The sequence below is a fragment of the Triticum urartu genome, chromosome 7A (genome assembly GCF_056163025.1).
Source record: "Triticum urartu cultivar PI428250 chromosome 7A, HENAU_Tu73, whole genome shotgun sequence".
Lineage (NCBI taxonomy): Eukaryota > Viridiplantae > Streptophyta > Magnoliopsida > Poales > Poaceae > Triticum > Triticum urartu.
In genome coordinates, this window is record NC_141879.1 from 292391563 (window position 1) to 292415249 (window position 23687).

General features: G+C 44.0%; 1 pseudogene; it reads right to left on the reverse strand.

Moving 5' to 3' along the window:
- Positions 1 to 7582: 7582 nt before the first annotated feature.
- On the reverse strand, positions 7583 to 9399 carry LOC125523297 (protein DETOXIFICATION 49 pseudogene; annotated as a pseudogene).
- Positions 9400 to 23687: the final 14288 nt, after the last annotated feature.

Genomic DNA, 23687 nt, shown 5'->3' on the forward strand with positions numbered 1-23687 from the left:
AACACTTTTCTTGAAATTTTAGAGAGGGATCATCTTATTTAAGCTACTGTCGTTCTAAGCAAATAAGATGTAAAACATGATAAACATCACATGCAATCAAATAGTGACATGATATGGCCAATATCATTTTGCTCCTTTTGATCTCCATCTTCGGGGCTCCATGATCATCGTTGTCACCGGCATGACACCATGATCTCCATCATCATGATCTCCATCATCGTGTCTTCTTGAAGTTGTCTCGTCATCTATTACTTCTACTACTATGGCTAACACTTTAGCAATAAAGTAAAGTAACTACATGACGTTTATGTTGACACGCAGGTCATAAATAAATCAAGACAACTCCTATGGCTCCTGCCGGTTGTCATACTCATCGACATGCAAGTCGTGATTCCTATTACAAGAACATGATCAATCTCATACATCACATATATCATTCATCACATCCTTTTGGCCATATCACATCAGAAGGCATATGCTGCAAAAACAAGTTAGACGTCCTCTAATTGTTGTTGCAAGTTTTTACGTGGCTGCTATAGGTTTCTAGCAAGAACGTTTCTTACCTACGCGAAAACCACAACGTGATATGCCAATTTCTATTTACCCTTCATAAGGACCCTTTTCATCGAATCCGATCCGACTAAAGTGGGAGAGACAGACACCCGCTAGCCACCTTATGCAACTAGTGCATGTCAGTCGGTGGAACCAGTCTCACGTAAGCGTACGTGTAAGGTCGGTCCGGGATGCTTCATCCCATGATGCCGCCGAATCAAGATAAGACTAGTAACGGCAAGCAAATTGACAAAATTGACGCCCACAACAACTTGTGTTCTACTCGTGCATAGAAACTACGCATAGACCTAGCTCATGATGCCACTGTTGGGGATCGTAGCAGAAATTTAAAATTTTCTACGCATCACCAAGATCAATCTACGGAGTAATCTAGCAACGAGGGGAAGGAGAGTGCATCTACATACCCTTGTAGATCGCTAAGCGGAAGCATTCAAGTGAACGGGGTTGATGGAGTCGTACTTGTCGTATCCAAATCACCGATGATCCTAGCGCCGAACGGACGGCACCTCCGCGTTCAACACACGTACGGAACGGAGACGTCTCGTACGCCTTGATCCAGCAAGGAGGAGGGAGAGGTTGAGGAAGAGAGTCCAACAGCAGCACGACGGCGTGGTGGTGATGGAGTGGCAGTTCTCCGGCAGGGCTTCGCCAAGCTCACGTGGAGGAGGAGAGGTATTGGAGGGGAGGGGCTACGCCAGGTTCAAGGGTGTGGCCGCCCTCCCACCCCTCCACTATTTATAGATGGGGAGAGAGGGGGCCGGCCCCCTTTAGATCCCATCTAGGGTTGGGGGAGGCGGCCAAGGGGGGAGGAGTGCCTCCCAAGTCAAGTGGAGGTCCTCCCCCTTAGGGTTTCCCCTCTCCCATGCGCATGGGCCTTGGGGGGGGGGGCTGGTGCCCTTGGCCCATTAAGGTTACGGCGCCCCCCTACAGCCCATGCTGCTATATTGGACGTGGTGGAACATTTTCCGGACGTCCGGACCCCTCCGGAATCCTCCGGAACCTTCCAGAAGCTTCCCGGTACAATACCAGAAAAAACCGAACTTTTCCCAGAACCTGAACAACAACTTTCCATATATAAATCTTTACCTCCGGACCATTCCGGAACTCCTCGTGGCGTCCGGAATCTCATCCGGGACTCCGAATAACATTCGGTAATCACATACAAGTCTTCCTAATAACCCTAGCGTCATCGAACCTTAAGTGTGTAGACCCTACGGGTTCGGGAACCATGCAGACATGACCGAGACAACTCTCCGGCCAATAACCAACAGCGGGATCTGGATACCCATGTTGGCTCCCACATGTTCCACGATGATCTCATCGGATGAACCACGATGTCGAGGATTCAATCAATCCCGTATTCAATTCCCTTTGTCCAGCGGTATTGTACTTGCCCGAGATTCGATCGTCGGTATCCCGATACCTTGTTCAATCTCGTTACCGGCAAGTCTCTTTACTCGTTCCGTAACACATCATCCCGTGATCAACTCCTTGGTCACATTGTGCACATTATGATGATGTCCTACCGAGTGGGCCCAGAGATACCTCTCTGTTTACACGGAGTGACAAATCCTAATCTCGATTCGTGCCAACCCAACAGACACTTTCGGAGATACCTGTAGTGAACCTTTATAGACACCCAGTTACGTTGTGACGTTTGGCACACCCAAAGCACTCCTACGGTATCCGGGAGTTGCACAATCTCATGGTCTAAGGAAATGATACTTGACATTAGAAAAGCTTTAGCATACGAACTACACGATCTTTGTGCTAGGCTTAGGATTGGGTCTTGTCCATCACATCATTCTCCTAATGATGTGATCCTGTTATCAACGACATCCAATGTCCATGGTTAGGAAACCGTAACCATCTATTGATCAATGAGCTAGTCAACTAGAGGCTTACTAGGGACATGGTGTTGTCTATGTATCCACACATATATCTGAGTTTCCCATCAATACAATTCTAGCATGGATAATAAACGATTATCATGAACAAGGAAATATAATAATAACCAATTTATTATTGCCTCTAGGGCATATTTCCAACAGGTGTCCCCAGTTGTCTCATCTCTTGTCCTACCCGCAGGGAACTTGTCCGAGGGCCCTGGGAGCCCGCAGCCGCCTCCTCTATTCGCTAGAGAGGAGGTTGTTGCCTTTGGCGGGATCCCGGACCCGGTCTCGATGGGGAGACGGATGAGTGCTCGCGTTCAGGACCTTCCGGAGGTGGATGATATGCAGCAGCGGTGCGCTATGAGGGCGGGTAAGCTTCACGATGCTGCGATATCTTCTGGTATGTCCGTCAACATATCTAATTCTTTATTGCATTTTTCTCATGAGGACATTATTAATAATACAAAACAATTAGGAGTTTCACTAGGTGCTACTGATAATGAGATCTCTAATTCGGTGAATGATATGTTAGATTTGGAGGCGGAGCGTGCCTTAGAGACTATTCGTAACCTTGCAGCGGTTAAACCCATGAATGATGAGGAGAGTGATGCGTTAGGGGTTAGAGTGCTAGATAATCTGTGTGCGGATCTAGCACCTTCTAATCAGGAGTCTGAGGACGATGATGTGCCTTTAGATGTTCCAGCTGTTAGTTCCGTTCAGCCCGGTTATGAGGACCGGGCAACAGAGCCCACTAAGCCAAAGTGTAAGTGGAAACGGAAGATTTATCCCGATTCTGCAGTTCGTAGGAGTGCTAGGATACGGACTACTAAAAAAATTCCATGATGAACTATGAAAGGAATCTTTTGGAATAGCAGAGGTCTGAAAGACTTGGCTAAAAGAAGGTTTCTTGCGGAGGCTTCTCTGGAACATTGGTTAGATTTTATTGCTCTATCGGAAACCAGTCGAGATAATTTTGCGCTGCAGTTTCTATCCTCTCTTGTGGGTGGTATTGATTTCGATTGGCATTGCCTCCCTCCGCGAGGAAGATCGGGAGGTATCTTACTGGGTGTGAGATGCGACTCCCTTGAAGTCCGGAGTGTAGTAATGGGCGACTTCGCGGTAAAGTTTCGAGTTAGGTCTAAAGTTGATGGGTTCAACTGGGCTTTGGTGGCGGTTTATGGTGCCTCACAGCCTGAACTTAAACCGGAGTTTCTGGCGGACCTGGTTCGGATCTGTGGATCCGAGCAGCTTCCGATGTTGGTCGGGGGTGATTTCAATATCATTAGGAGGAGAGAGGAGAAAAATAATGATAATTTCGACGGCAGGTGGTCGTTTATGTTCAATATCATTATTGAAAGCTTGGATCTAAGGGAGATAGAGCTTTCTGGTAGAAAGTTTACCTGGGCTAATGCTCTGCCAAACCCGACATATGAAAAGCTTGATCGAGTTCTCGCGAGCGTGGAGTGGGAACAGAAGTTCCCTCTTATTATGGTGCAAGCTCTCACGCGGGGAATTTCCGATCACACACCATTGTTCGTCGACTCAGGGGAGCCGAACCATTTAGGAAACAAAAACACCTTTTCATTTGAGATGGCCTGGTTCGAACGCGAGGGGTTCTTCGACCTCATAGCCAGGGAATGGGCTAAGGGGGTAGGAGGAAGGACGACGGTCGAGCGTTGGCAGAATAAGATTACGCATTTGAGAAGTTTCTTACGGGGTTGGTCTAAGCACCTCAGTGGGGTGTATAAGATAGAGAAGGATAGGCTCCTTTCTCTTGTACAGGCCCTGGACATAAAAGCCGAATCCGCGATTTTGCTGCCTCCTGAGCTCCAGGTCAAAAATGAGGCGGAGAAGAGGCTGAAAGAACTTCTTCGCGAAGAAGAATTGAAGTGGGCTTCGCGAGCTAAGGTCCGCAAAGTGGTCCAAGGGGACGCGAATACTCAATTCTTTCACCTCATTGCTAATGGTAAGCACAGAAAGAAGCGGATCTTTCAGCTTGAACAGGATGAGGGTACGATTTTAGGTCAAGATAAACTCAAAACCTATATTACCGAGTATTATAGCCAGTTATTTGGACCTCCGGAGGATAATTGTGTGTCCCTCGATGAGTCCAGGACTGAGGATGTGCCTAAATTGTCTGCTGCTGATAATGATATCCTGGTTGCCCCGTTCTCAGAGAAGGAGGTGGTTGATGCTATTGCACAAATGAAAAACAATAAGGCTCCCGGACCGGATGGGTTCCCGGCCGAGTTCTATAAAAAGTGCTGGCACATTATTAAGGGGGATTTACTACCTATGTTTCATGATCTATTCTCTGGACAACTTCAATTATTTCACCTGAATTTTGGAACTATCACATTGCTCCCTAAGAAAACAGATGCTGTGAGAATTGAGCAGTTCAGACCAATCTGCCTCCTCAATGTTAGTTTCAAAATCTTCACCAAGGTCGGGACCAATAGGCTCACACAGATTGCGCATTCTGTCGTGCAACAATCCCAAACTGCTTTCATGCCGGACAGGAACATCCTTGAAGGGGTGGTTGTTCTTCATGAAACGCTCCATGAAATCCATTCCAAAAAATTAGATGGAGTAATTTTTAAGGTGGATTTCGAAAAAGCGTACGATAAGGTCAAATGGCCATTCCTCCAACAGGCATTGCGTATGAAGGGTTTTGATGAAGCCTGGCGCCGACAGGTCGAATCCTTTACACAAAAAGGGAGTGTGGGAATTAAAGTGAATGACGATATAGGTCATTACTTCCAGACACATAAAGGCCTCAGACAAGGAGATCCGATGTCCCCTATCTTGTTTAACATTGTGGTGGATATGTTAGCAATTTTGATAGGGAAGGCTAAGGAGAATGGTCAAGTGGGTGGTTTGGTACCTCATCTCGTTGATGGAGGTGTTTCCATCCTTCAATACGCAGATGATACAATCATCTTTATGGAGCATGATTTGGCCAAGGCGAGAAATATGAAGCTGGTGTTATGCCTTTTTGAACAATTGACCGGTTTAAAGATTAACTTTCATAAGAGCGAGTTGTTCTACTTTGGTAGAGCCAAAGACGACCAGGAGTCTTATAGGCAATTGTTTGGGTGCGAGTTGGGGAGTTTACCTTTCTCATACCTTGGTATTCCGATACACCATCGTAGGCTGACAAACAGAGAATGTAAGTGCATCGAGGATCGATTTGAGAAAAAACTGAGCTGCTGGAAGGGTAAGCTCATGTCATACGGAGGCCGTTTGATATTGATTAATTTGGTGCTCACAAGTATGCCTATGTTCCTCTTATCGTTTTTTGAGGTCCCAGTTGGTGTTAGGAAAAGACTGGACTTCTATCGGTCGCGTTTCTTTTGGCAGGGTGATGATCTTAAAAGAAAATACCGGCTTGCTAAATGGGACATCATCTGTCGACCGAAAAACCAAGGGGGTCTTGGTATTGAAAATCTTGAAGTTAAGAACAGATGCCTTCTTAGTAAGTGGTTGTGGAAGCTTTCTTCCGGGACTGAGGCCATGTGGGCGCAGATCCTCCGCAGCAAGTACCTCCAGACTAAAACATTGTCCCAGGTCGCAGTCAGGCCGACTGATTCGCCTTTCTGGAAAGGACTAATGAAAGTCAAACAATCAATATTCAATAGGACGAGATTTGTTATTGGAAACGGTGCAAGTACACGTTTTTGGGAGGATACTTGGCTTGGCGACTCACCTTTAGCCATTCAATATCCGTCTTTATATCGGATTGCTCAACGACGTGAGGTATTTGTGGCAACGGTATTTCAATCTACCCCCCTTAATATTCAGTTTAGACGGTCGCTAGTGGGCAATCGTTGGGAAGAATGGCTCCATCTAGTTAGGAGACTGATGGAGGTTCAACTTTCTCACCAACCCGATGGATTACGCTGGAAGTTGACTAGGTCTGGAGTATTTACAGTTAAATCAATGTATATTGATGTTATTAATTCGAACTCCATTCCAACTTCCAAGTATGTTTGGGCTGTCAAAGTTCCTTTAAAAATTAAAGTGTTTATGTGGTTTGTCCATAAACAAGTTATTTTAATAAAGGACAACTTGATAAAGCGTAATTGGACAGGACCTGCTAGGTGTAGTTTCTGTGATCGGGATGAGACGATTAAGCATTTATTCTTTGATTGCCCGTTGGCCAAAGTCCTTTGGCGAACGATCCATATTGCTTTTAATATTACTCCACCGACTTCTGTCAATGCATTATTTGGGACATGGCTTAATGGGGTTGAGCCTGACTTAGGAAGACATATTCGGGTTGGAGTTTGCGCTTTGTTGTGGACTATCTGGAATTGCAGAAATGATTTGGTTTTTAACAGAACATCACGGATTCATTTTTTGCAGGTTATTTTCCGAGCTATGGTAGTGATCCGTTCGTGGTCGCTACTCACTCCGATGGAGGCCAGAGAGCGTTTGGTTACTGCATCTATCCGTTGGGAGATGGTAGCTCGGGATATCTTCAACCGGTTTGGATGGCGGTCATGTAATAGAATAGGCAATTAGTTTACCTATCTATTTTTAGCCAGCCGGTTGTGGCATCTTTTCCTGGCTAGTTTGTGTATCTAGCCTTTTTAAGCTCTGTGTGAGCTGCATTTTCCTTTTATCAACTGGAGACTTTGGAACCTTGTTGACACTTTTTGTTATTTGGTTAATAAGATGGCCGTATGCATCACTCTGATGCAGAGGCCGGGGAGCCCCTTTTTAAAAAAAATGGATTTCCTAGATTATTTTTAGTTTTTTTGGTCCAGTCCATTTTTAAAGGTTTTTTTTGTTTTTCTATATACTTGCCGGGAGAGGCAGGAGCACACAACATTGCAATTATTTGTTATTTTACATTCTTCACGGGGTAATGACATTTTTTGGGCTTGTCCGATGGGAGGCATTTGGCTGGCCCACTGCAGGCCATCTTTTTTTATTTGACTTCACTGCAGGCCATCTGGCTGCACGTGGTTACCTAAAAAAAGAACTGGCTGCACGTGGAGTATTGTATATATATATAGCGAACTAATAAATCGTTCGTTCGCTCGAACCAATCGTTCGATCTGCCGAACGTCAGTTCGTTATCGGGGACCAATATAAAAGCAAAGGAACCCAGGCAATTGTGCATTATGCTCCCTCAATTCAACGAGATAATTCTGCTGCCTATTGTTCCAAATCCTAAAAATGCCAATGGACAACTGAAAATTAAAGGTGAAAACGAAAAAAAATACTAATATATAGGAGTATAAATGTAAAGTACTCTATGCATATTCAACTTAGCACAGTCACCACGAGCAAGCCGTTGCCCGCCATCACTCTGTCTGCGTCTGCATGGCAGCTTTTGACGTCGCCATGGGCCTCCGCGCCGGTCAGCTCGCGCGCGCGAACGGCCTGATCTTCCCAGTCCGTGCGCTGCACCGCTCGCAGCATCAGGGCCGCGCACACCAGCTGCGCCGCCAGCATGCCGGCCCACATGCCCCGGAAGTCGAGCCGTGCCGGCCAGAACGCCAGCGCCAGAGCGGCCGGCATGCCGACGCCATAGAAGGCTGAGGCGTTGATCCTCGCGGCCTTTCCCGGCCGCGCGCTGCCGCGGAGCACCCCGCAACCCGCTGTCTGCGGGCAGTTGCCCAGCTCGGCGGCGCCGAGAATGGGCAGCGCCACGGACGTCAGCCGCAGGATGGCCGCATCTGCGGTGAACATCCGCGCCCATACGCCCCTCACGGACGCCGCGAATGCGCACGCCACGAGGCCCAGCGCGGCGCCACAGGCGAGGCCGACACGTGCCGCAAGGCGCGCACGCTCCGGCCGACCCGCGCCGAGCTCATGCCCGACGCGCGTGGACACGGCGCAGCTGAGGGAATGAGGGAAGATATACACCAGTGACGTGGTCTGTATGAGTATTCCCATAGCTGCCACCGCCGCTTTCGGGTCGGCGAGCACGCCGCAAAGCATGACCATGATCTCGTACCACCACCACTCCAGGCATACCGACATGCAGCTGTGAATGGAGAGCCTCACCAAGCGGCCCCATTCCAGAGCAGGTTCCTCCATCGGTGACAAACATGCGCCATCTTTGCCATCGCTGCCGCCATTGCCATGCGTTAGTCCGGAGAAGTACACGTAGGTCACGAGGAACAGCAAGAAGTTCAGGTTGGTGCAGACGGCTCCGAGGGCGACGCCGCGGATACCGAGGTGGAGACCCTGCACGAGGATGCAGTTGATGGGAACGTGGAGCAGGAGCGCGGCGGCGGCTGCGTACGTGATTGGGAGCGTGATGGCCTGCGCGCGGAGGTACACGCGGATCGGGTGGAGGAAGGACTGCACGAGGAGGTCTGGCAGCGAGCACATGATGAAGTCGTAAGCAGCGGTCGCAATGTCGGGGTCCTGCCCTGTAGCGACGAGGATGCGGTGCATGGCGACCCAGAGCAGGCTGACGGGGATGGACGCGACCAGGAGCAGCGAGACGGTGCGGCGGAGCGCCGCGGCGAGGACAGACGTGCGGCCGGCACCGAACGCCTGGCCGCACACCGGGTCCATACCGGCAGCCAGCCCGGAGAGCACCGAGTAGCCGGTGATGTTGGCGAAGCCGAGCGCGAGGGAGCCGCCAGCGAGTGGCAGGCGGCCGAGCCGGCCAAGAAAGATCATGGACACTAGGGAGCGCGCGTACATGAGCAGCCCCGCGCCGACCATCGGCACGGCGAGCCGCACGATGGAGGCCACCTCGGCACTCGCGCCGCCGCCACCGCCGCCTCGCGCTTTCTTTGGCCGGTCATGCAGCACGGGTGGCTGGAGCAGAGCCTCGTGGACGCCTCGTGCTTGCTGCTGGGAGCAATGGCACATTGCAAATTTGCAGTGTGTTGCGTGCGTGCGTGTTGTTTTGGCAGCAGGGTGCGTGCCAGATGCTAGCTCAGTCAGGGCTTTGCTTGCGTACCTATCCATGGTGGCTTTGGATCGTATATATAAACCGTTGTGCTGACATCCTTTGAAAACTTTCGGTGTGTTTCCGTCCCATATTTTTGTGTGGGGCCTACAATATTACGGTTTGCTAAATCTCAATCGAGCGAGACTTAGCCATCGAATTTCATTAACCTGTGGGTCATCGAGGTTTCCATGTGTTAGTTTCTTCTTTTCTTTGAGGGGTAATGCGTGTTTCTTTAGGGGTCGAATGGTATGCTTATGACTAGTATGTTTTTTTTTTTCGAGAATCGTGACTAGCTTGTCTAGGGCTGTTTCTATCGTAGCAGATGGTGGGCTATCGCTTGGGGTCATTGTCCATCCATCCTGGCCTTTTTTATGTGGGCTATAGGTTGTGGCTTGCTGTGTTATTTTTATTTTATTTTTCATTTTCGTTTTTCTCATAGTTTATCCGCGTAACTGTTTGGATTCTCTAATGTAAATGTTTACTGTCCTTTTGCTAAAAAAATGTTTATTCTCCTCTAAAATTATATTTAAATGTTTACTCAAAAACTAAGGTTTTCCCCTATGAATTAATATAAGGAGGAAAAGCAGGAAAAAAAATATAGCGGTTGGTAGTTCGTAGGGCATCTCTGATATTGTTTTTAGGTGGCATTTTCTTTGTTCTTTTTATTTTTTAGACGCATAATATTTGATATATTGAAACTGCACTAACCTTTTTGTGCAACTAACCATATTAGAATGTCATCTTGTATTTTATTTTATGATAATTTATCAAAATACAACTAATCTATGATACTCCTACATGTTTTTCTTGTATCTTTTTTTTGCAACTCTAATTTTTTATGCATTGTATACTTACATATTTACTATGTACCCCCCTCCATTCACAAATATAAGATGTTCTTAAATGTATTTGTTCACTCATTTTAGTCCATATGTTCTATTCAAAATATCCAAAACATCTTATATTTATTTGAGTATACCAAATTAGTTTATCTATCTGTTGTTTCTTAAGTAGGGAATTCCTTCATCTCGGGTGAGGTGGGTAATCTGCCATAATTTATTTCCTTTTACTTATACTCCCGTTATGATGGAAATAGAAAAAATTGATGATAGGAATACTCGAGAGCCAGTTGTTAATGTCTTATAGCCCACAATGTGAACAATCGGAGTATTATTTATAAAATTCTAAATAAGACTAACATATAATGTGTGTGTGTGCCAGCAGCGTTTGATGCTAGGGGTGGCTGGATGATGGCATTTTAATTTATTTTTGAATTTTTGTCTTCTTTGTACTGTTGCATGAGAACAATATGCAAGACGATCTTCAGGAGGAAATGTTTCTAGTTGCATGTCCACCTCTCGACATGCAGTTGCCCTCAATGGCTTTGAGTTACATGTTCGTCCTCAACACGCAACTGCCCTTGGTGGTCGCCAGTTGCATGTCCGCCCCCTTGACACACAACTACAACTGGCACAACACAACTGTAACTTATGTGCGAGGGGGGGGGGGGTGGTGCATTTTTTCTCAATTTGCATGTCCTCCCTCTTGATAGGCAACTTCCCTTGCTGGCATCTAGTCGGATGTCCACACTTTACACGTAGCTACATCCGATGGTAGCCAGTTGAATGTCCACCCTCGCACGCAACTGCTTCCAACTGTGTGCGTGCAGCATGTGGCCCTAAGGGAAGGCCCAATGCACACCAACAAACTCACAACAAGGCTATATATGGAGCTTGGTGGGATTAGTGGCACAAAATATCAAGAACATTGAAATCCAAGATATTGTAAATGTTGAGATCAATCCAAAGGACTCAAAATGCAAAGCAAGTGATCGCAAATATAGAGGAGGGCATTAAAGAAACACACGTGGTGGGATAGTGGGGCTTGTGCAACAACAGAGATGAGCAATATAAAATTGCCTAATGAATACTAACTTGTGTTGCACAAACACAAGGAGAGACGCTAGCTTGATTGCACATTTGGGCATGATTCGCCACTTGGCAGCAACCTACATATGCAAGCAAAATGTTTTCCTATACCATGTATCCTCATGCACAAGTATATCTTTTCATGCTCAACTCTTTGCTTATAAGATTGACCATTCTTTCTTGCTTAAAAGTTTTTTTTTGCTTTTTCTCTCCCTTTCCAATATTCTTATTGAGCCTCAACCAAATATACAAGATAAGTATCACAAGATATGCACATGAGTAAGCTGTCGTATGATATATCAAATGATGCAACAATATGTTATCATATCTATGGTGCTCAAGTTTTCGTGAAGCCCGGAATACTCGAAGATTTAGTCTCAATAGGTATAATAGTGATCGAAAATATGGTGGGGCTGTCATAATGGAAAGGAAGGAAAACTTTGTGACGGTATGGATACCTTCCTCACACTTAACCTTTCACGAAATCGGGGGTAATCAACCTTGCTTCCGGTTGAAGGTGGTCTCAAAGGATGGAGCGGCCGTCGTTGGTTGTGGAAGTTCGTGTGTTGATGTAGTCAATGGCGTAATAAAAGTTAATGAAGATTTGACCCAATGGTCACTTTTGATGAAGTGGCGTTGGTGATTCGGTGGCACGAATGTGATGGCGGCTGGAGGGGTTGCGATGTCGATGGAGAACCTCAAAATGTTTTCGGCCAAAAGATGTGGAAACCTAGATTAGGGTCTCGAGCACGTCAATAGCTTCAAACCAAGCCAAAGAGCGTTCAAATCAGAGTCTGGAGCGAAAAGTTAGGGCCTAAACGGTGAAGAAGGGCAATGCTGAAATTTCGTTCACACTCTTTGTTTGCGTGGAAGTTCTGGGGGTAGGGGCGGAAGTTTCGGGGGTCGCGGATGATGTCTGGGTTTGACCAAGAAATTTTAGTGTCAACTCTCTGTTTAGTCAAGAAATTCCTGGGTCCGGAAGTTCCGGGAGTGCATGGAAGTTTCGGGGTTCGCGGAAATACGTCTGAGACGAACCCCAAATTTCATATCTGAGAATGGGGTCGGGAAAACGTGATTCAAGGGAAAATTGAAGGGGGTAAAGGAAAATTTGGGGCTAGGGAATGCCAACGGAGGTAGATCCACTTGCCAAACACTACACCCACCGAAAGGAATCAACAACAACTCACTAGAACATCAAATTACAAGAAATTTTTTGGGCCTATTTATGGGAATTTTTTTGAATTGGGAAGAAAAATTCGAACAAAAGGCTAGAAAAGTGGGCAGCTAGGGGTCCAAATTCGTGGCAACCTTGCTCTTTTCCAAGATGATGTAGGGCAAGCCTCTAGGGTGGCCCGTTCTTCATTAATTGGAGGGGATTCGAGGAAGAAAATGAAGAACATGAGGATAAACATGAAAATCAACACACACAGATGCAAATAAAGGCACACGTAGATTGATCCATGACCCAAGTCATCCAAACAATGAGATGGAACAATATAGTTCTTGTCCAAGTCCTAGAATAAGGAGGGCTTGATGATTCTATGATGGGAATCCTTATCCACAAGTGGAGGTCTTGTGTGTACATAATTATGCTACTGTTATGATTGTGTTATCATTTTTCTATTTTCTTGTGTGTACACAATTATGCTACTGTTATGATTGTGTTTTAGTGTTTCAATTAGTGTTTGTGCCAAGCAAAGCCTTTGAGGTGATTTGGGTGATAGTTGCTTTGATTCTGTGCATTAACAGAAACTTTTGCGTCCAGTAGCAGAAGTGATGTGTTCTGCTGGAACGTTTAAAATTCTGAATTTTTTACACACAATTAATATACAAATTGCCCACGTTGTCCTAATTTTTCAGAATTTTTGGAGTGACAGAAGTATGGTCAATTTTCAGATTACTACGGACTGTTATGTTTTTGATAGATTTTGTTTTCGTTGCGTTGTGTGCTTTGATACGCCTCCTCGTATCTACTTTTCCAAACTCTTTTGTCCTTGTTTTGGACTCTAATTTGCATGATTTGAATGGAACTAACCCGGACTGACGTTGTTTTCAGCAGAATTGCCTTGGTGTTATTTCTGTGCAGAAATAAAAGTTCTCAGAATGACTTGGAAATTCACGGAGAACATTTTTTGAATAAAAAAATATTGGCGAAAGAATCAACCAGAGGGGACCCGCCAGCTGTCCACAAGGGTGGGGGGCATGCCCCCTGCCTTGTGGCTCCCTTGGACCTCCACCGACCTCAACTCCAACTCTATATATTCACGTTCGGAGAGAAAAAAATCAAAGAGAAGGATTCATCGCGTTTTATGATACAGAGCCGCCGTCACCCCTTGTTCTTCATCGGGAGGGCGGATCTAGAGTCTGTTCGGGGCTCCGAAGAGGGAAAATCATCGCCATCATCATCACCAACCTTTCTCCATCACCAATTTCATGATGCTCACCGCCGTGCGTGTGTAATTCCATCGTAGGCTTGCTGGATGGTGATGGGTTGGATGAGATTTATCATGTAATCGAGATAGTTTTGTTAGGGTTTGATCCCTAGTATCCACTATGTTCTGAGATTGATGTTGCTATGACTTTGCTATGCTTAATCCTTGTCACTAGGGCCCGAGTGCCATGATTTCAGATCTAAACCTATTATGTTTTCATGAATATATTTATGTTCTTGATCCGATCTTGCAAGTTGTAGACACCTATTATGAGTTATGATCTGCATACCCCAAGGTGACAATAATTGGGATTCTTTCCGGTGATTACCGTAGTTTGAGGAGTTCATGTATTAACTAAGTGCTAATGCTTTGTTCCGATTCTCTACTAAAAGGAGGCCTTAATATCCCTTAGTTTCCATTAGGACCCCGCTGCTACGGAAGGGTAGGACAAAATATGTCATGCAAGTTCTTTTCCATAAGCACGTATGACTATATACGGAATGCATGCCTACATTATATTGATGAATTGGAGCTAGTTCTGTGTGACCCTAGGTTTAGCTGTTGCATGATGAATGCCATCCGACATAATTATCCATCACTGATCCACTCCCTACGAGTTTGTTTCTGTTGGGGAACGCAGTATTTCAAAAAAAAAAATCCTATGATCACGCAAGATCTATCTAGGAGATGCATAGCAACAAGACGGGAGAGTGTGTCCGCGTACCCTCGTAGACCGAAAGCGGAAGCGTCCAGTAACACAGTTGATGTAGTCGAACGTCTTCACGATCCAACCGATCCAAGTACCGAACGTACGGCACCTCCGTGTTCAGCACACGTTTAGCACGATGACGTCCCTCGAGCTATTGATCCAGTTGAGGACGAGGGAGAGAACCGTCAGCACGACGGCATGGCGACGGTGATGATGAAGTTACCGGCGCAGGGCTTCGCCTAAGCACTATGATGATATGACCGAGGTGTTAAACTGTGGAGGGGGGCACCGCACACGGCTAAGAGATTGTCTGTTGTGCCTTTGGGGTGCCCCCTCGCCTCCGTATATAAAGGGGGAGGAGGAGGAGGTGGCCGGCCAAGGGGGGCGCGCCATGGGGGGAGTCCTACTAGTACTCCGTTCCTAGTAGGATTCGCCCACGTTTCCTATTCTGAGAAGGGTAAGGAGGGAAGGAGAGGGATAGGGAAAGGAAGGGGGCCGCGCCCTGACCCCCTAGTCCAATTCGTACTGCCCTTGGGGGGAGCGCGCGCCACCTTCTGGCCTTCCCTCTCCTACTCCCTTAAGGCCCATTAGGGCCCATAACTTCCCCTGGGGGTTCCGGTAACCCCTCGGTTCCCGATAAATATCCGAAACGTATCGAAACCTTTTCATTGTCTGAATACCTTCGTCCAATATATCAATATTTACCTCTCGACCATTTCGAGACTCCTCGTCTTGTCCGCGATCTCATCCGGGACTCTGACAAACTTCGGTCATCAAATCACATAACTCATAATACAAATCGTCATCGAACGTTAAGCGTGCGGACCCTACGTGTTCGAGAACTACGTAGACATGACCGAGACACATCTCTGGTCAATAACCAATAGCGGAACCTGGATGCTCATATTGGCTCCTACATATTCTACGAAGATCTTTATCGGTCAAACCGCATAACAACATACGTTATTCCCTTTGTCATCGGTATGTTACTTGCCTGAGATTCGATCGTCAGTATCATCATACCTAGTTCTATCTCGTTACTGGTAAGTCTATTTACTCGTTCCGTAATGCATCATCCCGTAACTAACTCATTAGTCACATTGCTTGCAAGGCTTATAGTGATGTGTGATACGTCTCCAACGTATCTATAATTTTTGATTGCTCCATGCTATATTATCTACTGTTTTGGATGTTTTTGGGCTTTATTATACGCTTTTATATCATTTTTGGGACTAACCTATTAACCCAGAGCCTAGTGCCAGTTTCTGTTTTTACCTTGTTTTAGGGTTTCGAAGAAAAGGAAAATCAAACGGAGTCCAATTGACCTGAAACTTCACGGAACTCATTTTTGGAAGGAAAGCATCCCGGGGGACTTGGAGTCTACGTCAAGGAAGCTTCAAGGAGGCCACGAGGTAGGGGGGCGCGCCCACCCCCTCTGGGCACGCCCTCCACCCTCGTGGCCCCCCTGACGTACTTCTTCCACCTATATATCTCCATATACCCTAAAACTACCGGGGAGCATAATAGATCGGGAGTTCCGCCGCCAGAAGCCTCCGTAGCCACCGAAAGCCAATCTAGACCCGTTCCGGCACCCTGCCGGAGGGGGAATCCTTCTCCGGTGGCCATCTTCATCATCACGATGCTCTCCATGACGAGGAGGGAGTAGTTCTCCCTCGGGGCTGAGGGTATGTATCAGTAGCTATGTGTTTGATCTCTCTCTCTCTCTCTCGTGTTCTTGAGGTGATACGATCTTGATGTATCGCGAGCTTTTATATTATAGTTGGATCTTATGTTTCTCCTCCCCCTCTAATCTCTTGTAATGAATTGAGTTTCCCCTTTGAAGTTATCTTATCAGATTTTGTCTTTAAAGATTTGAGAACACTTGATGTATATCTTGCCGTGCGTATCTGTGGTGACAATGGGATACCATGTGATTCACTTGATGTATGTTTTGGTGATCAACTTGCGGGTTCCGCCCATGAACCTATGCATAGGGGTTGGCACACGTTTTCGTCGTGATCTTCCGGTAGAAACTTTGGGGTACTCTTTGAGGTTCTATGTGTTGGTTGAATAGATGAATCTGAGATTTTGTGATGCATATAGTATAATCATACCCACGGATACTTGAGGTGACATTGGAGTATCTAGGTGACATTAGGGTTTTGGTTGATTTGTGTCTTAAGGTGTTATTCTAGTACGAACTCTAGGGCTGTTTGTGCCACTTATAGGAATAGCCCAACGGATTGATTGGAAAGAATAACTTTGAGGTGGTTTCATACCCTACCATAATCTCTTCGTTTGTTATCCGCTATTAGTGACTTTGGAGTGACTCTTTGTTGCATGTTGAGGGATGGTTATGTGATCCATTTATGTTAGTATTGTTGAGGGAACTTGCACTAGCGAAAGTATGAACCCTAGGCCTTGTTTCAACACATTGCAATACCGTTTATGCTCACTTTTATCACTTGCTACCTTGCTGTTTTTATATTTTCAGATTACAAAAACTATTATCTATCCATATACCACTTGTATCACCATCTCTTCGCCGAACTAGTGCACCTATACAATTCACCATTGTATTGGGTGTGTTGGGGACACAAGAGACTCTTTGTTATTTGGTTGCAGGGTTTCTTGAGAGAGACCATCTTCATCCTACGCCTCCTACGGATTGATAAACCTTAGGTCATCCACTTGAGGGAAGTTTGCTACTGTCCTACAAACCTCTGCACTTGGAGGCCCAACAACGTCTACAAGAAGAAGGTTGTGTAGTAGACATCAAGCTCTTTTCTGGCACCGTTGCCAGGGAGGTTAGCACTTGAAGGTATATCTTTAGATCTTGCAATCGAGTCTTGTAGTTTCTTGTTTTATCACTAGTTTAGTGTATAATAGAAAACTACAAAAAAATGGAATTAAGGTTACCTCATATGCTTCAACTTTTTAATATCTATCATGAAAATAAGGATTCCGATAATTGTGCTCAAGTGCTAGAAGAAGAATGCATTAGAATGTTTGGCATTAAATATTTGAATGATGAGCATGATTGCAATGTTGTTAGTATGAATTCCTTGAATATCCATGATGCTAATGATATGCAAAGCCACAAGCTTGGGGAAGCTATGTTTGATGAAGATGCTATTTTTTGACCCCCAAGTTTTGATGAGGAAATTTATTATGATGAAAGCATGCCTCCTATCTATGATGATTATTGTGATGACACGTATGCTTTAAAGAATAATAATAACCATGAAACTTGTCATCTTGATCTTAATTTTCAATCACATGATAGTTATTTTGTTGAGTTTGCTCCCACTATTATTCATAAGAAGAATTTTGCTTGTGTGGAGAGTAGTAAATTTTCTATGCTTGTAGATCATGAAAAGAATGCTTTAGGTGCTGGTTATATAGTTGAATTCATTAATGATACTACTGAAAATTATTATGAGGGAGGAATATATGCTTGTAGGAATTGCAATAATATCAAGTTTCCTCTCTATGTGCTTAAAGTTTTGAAGTTATGCTTGTTTTACCTTCCTATGCAAGTTGATTCTTGTTCCCACAAGTTGTTTGCTCACCAAATCCCTATGCATAGGAAGTGGGTTAGGCTTAAATGTGATAGTCATTCTTCATGATGCTCTCTTTATGTTACAATCCTTATCTTTTATGTGAGCATCGTTGAAATCACCATGCCTAGCTAGGGGCGTTAAATGATAGCGCTTGTTGGGAGGCAACCCAAATTTATTTTTGTTCCTTGCTTTTTGTTCCTGTTTAGTAATAAATAATTCATATAGCCTCTGTTTAGATGTGGTTTTATGCTTTTAATTAGTGTTTGTGCCAAGTAGAACCTTTGGGAAGACTTGGGGAAAGTCTTGTTGATCATGCTATAAAAACAGAAACTTTAGCGCTCACAAGAACTGCTGCCATTTTTTATTGGAGAGTTCTATTTAGTTAATTATTTTTGAAGATGATTAATAGATAAATTACTCAGGTCCAGCAATTTATTTTGGAACTGTATGAGTTCAATAAGTATACGTTTGATCCAAATTACTACAGACTGTTCTGTTTTTGACAGATTCTGTTTTTCATGTGTTGTTTACTTATTTTGATGAATCTATGGCTAGTAAAATAGTTTATAAACCATAGAGAAGTTGGAATACAGTAGGTTTAAAACCAATATAAATAAATAATGAGTTCATTACAGTACCTTGAAGTAGTGTTTTGTTTTCTTTCGCTAACGGAGCTCATGAGTTTTCTGTTAAGTTTTGTGTTGTGAAGTTTTCAAGTTTTGGGTAAAGATTCAATGGACTATGGAATAAGGAGTGGCAAGAGCCTAAGCTTGGAGATGCCCAAGGCACCCCAAGGTAATATTCAAGGACAACCAAGAGCCTAAGCTTGGGGATGCCCCAGAAGGCATCCCCTCTTTCGTCTTCGTTCATCGGTAACTTTACTTGGAGCTATATTTTTATTCACCACATGATATGTGTTTTGCCTGGAGCGTCAATTTTATTTTGTTACGATTTGCTTTCTGTTATTTAGAACAATGTTTTGCATCTTTTATTTCAATAAAAGTGGCATTAATAGTCTTTACTATGCCTATGTTACAAGTCTTCATGTTGCTGTTTGAAAACAGGAAGTTTACCGCTGTTGCAATAATTCCCTAGAAAAGTTAGAATGTTATAAAATGTTGAAACCTTTTTCATATTAAGCTCTGATAAATTTACTACAGTGTAAATTTTCTTTCATAATTTTTGGATTTAGGGAAGTATGGATCTTGCTGCACTCTTTACAGACTATCCTGTTTAGGCAGATTGCTGTTATGTTTGCATTGTTTGCATATGTTTGCTTATTTAATGATTCTATTTGAGGATAGGACTATTAAATATGCAGAGTTATTTAGTATGCAATGTTGAATAATAATTTTAGTGATTTGCTATAGTATAGTATGATAAGGTTTTTGCAATGGTTTATACTAACTTATCTCACGAGTCCTTGTTGAGTTTTGTGTGGATGAAGCTTTTGAGATTTAGGGAGACCATGATATGAGAGGAATTAAGGAGACACAAAAGCTCAAGCTTGGGGATGCCCAAGGCACCCCAAGATAATATTTCAAGAAGTCTCAAGCGTCTAAGCTTGGGGATGCCCCGGTTGGCATCACACCTTTCTTCTTCAACAACTATCGGTTAGTATCGGTTGATCCTAAGTTTTTGCTTCTTCACATGATGTTTGCTGTTCTTAGATATCATTTTATTTTGTTTTGCTTGCTGTTTGAATAAAGTATCAAGATCTGAAATCCTTAAATGTTAGAGAGTCTTCACATAGTTGCATAATTATTCAACTACTCATTGATCTTCACTGATATCTTTCGGAGTAGTTTGTTGTTGCTCTAGTGCTTCACTTATATCTTTTTAGAGCACGGTGGTGGTTTTGTTTTATAGAAACTATTGATCTCGCATGGTTCACTTAGATTATTTTGATATTCTTAATAGCATGGTAATTTGCTTAAAATCCTAATATGCTAGGTATTCAAAGTTAGTAAATTTTTCTTAAGAGTGTTTTGAATACAAAGAGAAGTTTGATGCTTGATGATTGTTTTGAGATATGGAGGTAATAATATCAAAGTCGTGCTAGTTGAGTAGTTGTGAAATTGAGAAATGCTTGTGTTGAAGTTTGCAAGTCCCGTAGCATGCACGTATGGTAAACGTTATGTAACAAATTTGAAACATGAGGTGTTATTTGATTGTCCTCCTTATGAGTGGCGGTCGGGGACGAGCGATGGTCTTTTCCTACCAATCTATCCCCCTAGGAGCATGCGCGTAGTGCCGAGGTTTTTGATGACTTGTAGATTTTTGCAATAAGTATGTGAGTTCTTTATGACTAATGTTGACTGCATGGATTATACGCACTCTTGCCCTTCCATCCTTGCTAGCCTCTTCGGTACCGTGCATTGCCCTTTCTCACATTGAGAGTTGGTGCAAACTTCGCCGGTGCATCCAAACCCCGTGATATGATACGCTCTTTCACACATAAACCTCCTTATATCTTCCTCAAAACTACCACCATACCTACCTATTATGGCATTTCCATAGCTATTCTGAGATATATTGCCATGCAACTTTCCACCATTCCGTTTATGATGACACATTCATCATTGTCATATTGCTTAGCATGATCATGTAGTTGACATAGTATTTGTGGCAAAGCCACCGTTCATAATTATTTCATACATGTCACTCTTGGTTCATTGCATATCCCGGTACACCGCCGGAGGCATTCATATAGAGTCATACTTTGTTCTAGTATCGAGTTGTAATCATTGAGTTGTAAATAAATAGAAGTGTGATGATCATCATTTTCTAGAGCATTGTCCCAAGTGAGGAATAAAAAAAGGCCATAAAAAGAGAAGGCCCAAGAAAAGAGAAATACCATAAAAGAGAGAGAGAGAAGGCTCAAAAAATGAAAAAATGAAAATGAGAGAAAAAGAGAGAAGGGACAATGCTATTATCCTTTGCCACACTTGTGCTTCAAAGTAGCACCATAATCCTCATGATAGAGAGTGTCTTGTTTTGTCACTTTCATATACTAGTGGGAATTTTTCATTACAGAACTTGGCTTGTATATTCCAACAATGGGCCTCCTCAAGTGCCCTAGGTCTTCATGAGCAAGCAAGTTGGATGCACACCCACTTAGTTTCTTTTGTTGAGCTTTCATACATTTATAGCTCTAGTGCATCCGTTGCATGGCAATCCCTACTCCTTGCATTAACATCAATCGATGGGCATCTCCATAGCCCATTGATTAGCCTCGTTGATGTGAGACTATCTCCTTTTTGTCTTCTCCACATAACCCCCTCATCATATTCTATTCCACCCATAGTGCTATATCCATGGCTCGCGCTCATATATTGCGTGAAAGTTTATGAGTTTGAGATTACTAAAGTATGAAACAATTGCTTGGCTTGTCATCAGGGTTGTGCATGATGAGAGCATTCTTGTGTGACGAAAATGGAGCATGACCAAACTATATGATTCTGTAGGGATGAACTTTCTTTGGCCATGTTATTTTGAGAAGACATAATTGCTTAGTTAGTATGCTTGAAGTATTATTATTTTTATGTCAATATGAACTTTTGTCTTGAATCTTTCGGATCTGAATATTCATGCCATAATTAAGAAGAATTACATTGAAATTATGCCAAGTAGCATTCCACATCAAAAATTCTGTTTTTATCATTTACCTACTCAAGGACGAGCAGGAATTAAGCTTGGGGATGCTGATACGTCTCCAACGTATCTATAATTTTTGATTGCTCCATGCTATATTATCTACTGTTTTGGATGTTTATGGGCCTTATTATACACTTTTATATCATTTTTAGGACTAACCTATTAACCCAGAGCCCAGTGTCAGTTTCTGTTTTTACCTTGTTTTAGGGTTTCGAAAAAAAGGAAAATCAAACGGAGTCCAATTGACCTGAAACTTCACGGAACTCATTTTTGGAAGTAAAGCATCCCGGGAGACTTGGGGTCTACGTCAAGGAAGCTTCAAGGAGGCCACGAGGTAGGGGGGCGCGCCCTCCACCCTCGTGGGCCCCTCGTGGCCCCCCTGACGTACTTCTTCCGCCTATATATCTCCATATACCCTAAAACCACCGGGGAGCACAATAGATCGGGAGTTCCGCCGCCAGAAGCCTCCGTAGCCACCGAAAGCCAATCTAGACCCGTTTTGGCACCCTGCTAGAGGGGGAATCCTTCTCCGGTGGCCATCTTCATCATCCCAGTGCTCTCCATGACGAGGAGGGAGTAGTTCTCCCTCGGGGCTGAGGGTATGTACCAGTAGTTATGTGTTTGATCTCTCTCTCTCTCTCTCGTGTTCTTGAGGTGATACGATCTTGATGTATCGCAAGCTTTGCTATTATAGTTGGATCTTATGTTTCTCCTCCCCCTCTACTCTCTTGTAATGAATTGAGTCTCCCCTTTGAAGTTATCTTATCGGATTGAGTCTTTAAAGATTTGAGAACACTTGATGTATGTCTTGCCGTGCGTATCTGTGGTGACAATGGGATACCACATGATTCACTTGATGTATGTTTTGGTGATCAACTTGCGGGTTCCGCCCCTGAACCTATGCATAGGGGTTGGCACACGTTTTCGTCATGATTCTCCGGTAGAAACTTTGGGGCACTCTTTGAGGTTCTATGTGTTGGTTGAATAGATGAATCTGAGATTGTGTGATGCATATCGTATAATCATACCCACGGATACTTGAGGTGACATTGGAGTATCTATGTGACATTAGGGTTTTGGTTGATTTGTGTCTTAAGGTGTTATTCTAGTACGAACTCTAGGGCTGTTTGTGACACTTAGAGGAATAGCCCAACGGATTGATTGGAAAGAATAACTTTGAGGTGGTTTCATACCCTACCATAATCTCTTCGTTCGTTCTCCGCTATTAGTGACTTTGGAGTGACTCTTTGTTGCATGTTGAGGGATGGTTATGTGATCCAATTATGTTAGTATTGTTGAGGGAACTTGCACTAGCAAAAGTATGAACCCTAGGCCTCGTTTCAACACATTGCAATACCGTTTATGCTCACTTTTATCACTTGCTACCTTGCTGTTTTTATATTTTCAGATTACAAAAACTATCATCTACTATCCATATACCACTTGTATCACCATCTTTTCGCCGAACTAGTGCACCTATACAATTTATCATTGTATTGGGTGTGTTGGGGACACAAGAGACTCTTTGTTATTTGGTTGCAGGATTTCTTGAGAGAGACCATCTTCATCCTACGCCTCCTACGGATTGATAAACCTTAGGTCATCCACTTGAGGGAAATTTGCTACTGTCCTACAAACCTCTGCACTTGGAGGCCCAACAACGTCTACAAGAAGAAGGTTGTGTAGTAGACATCAATGTGCATTACCGAGAGGGCCCAGAGATACCTCTCCGATACACGGAGTGACAAATCCTAATCTCGATCTATGCCAACTCAACAAACACCATCAGACACACCTGTAGAGCATCTTTATAATCACCCAGTTACGTTGTGACGTTTGATAGCACACAAGGTGTTCCTCCAGTATTTGGGATTTGCATAATCTCATAGTCAAAGGAACATGTATAAGTGATGAAGAAAGCAATAGCAATAAAACTAAACGATCATTAAGCTAAGCTAACGGATGGGTCTTGTCCATCACATCATTATCTAATGATGTGATCCCGTTCATC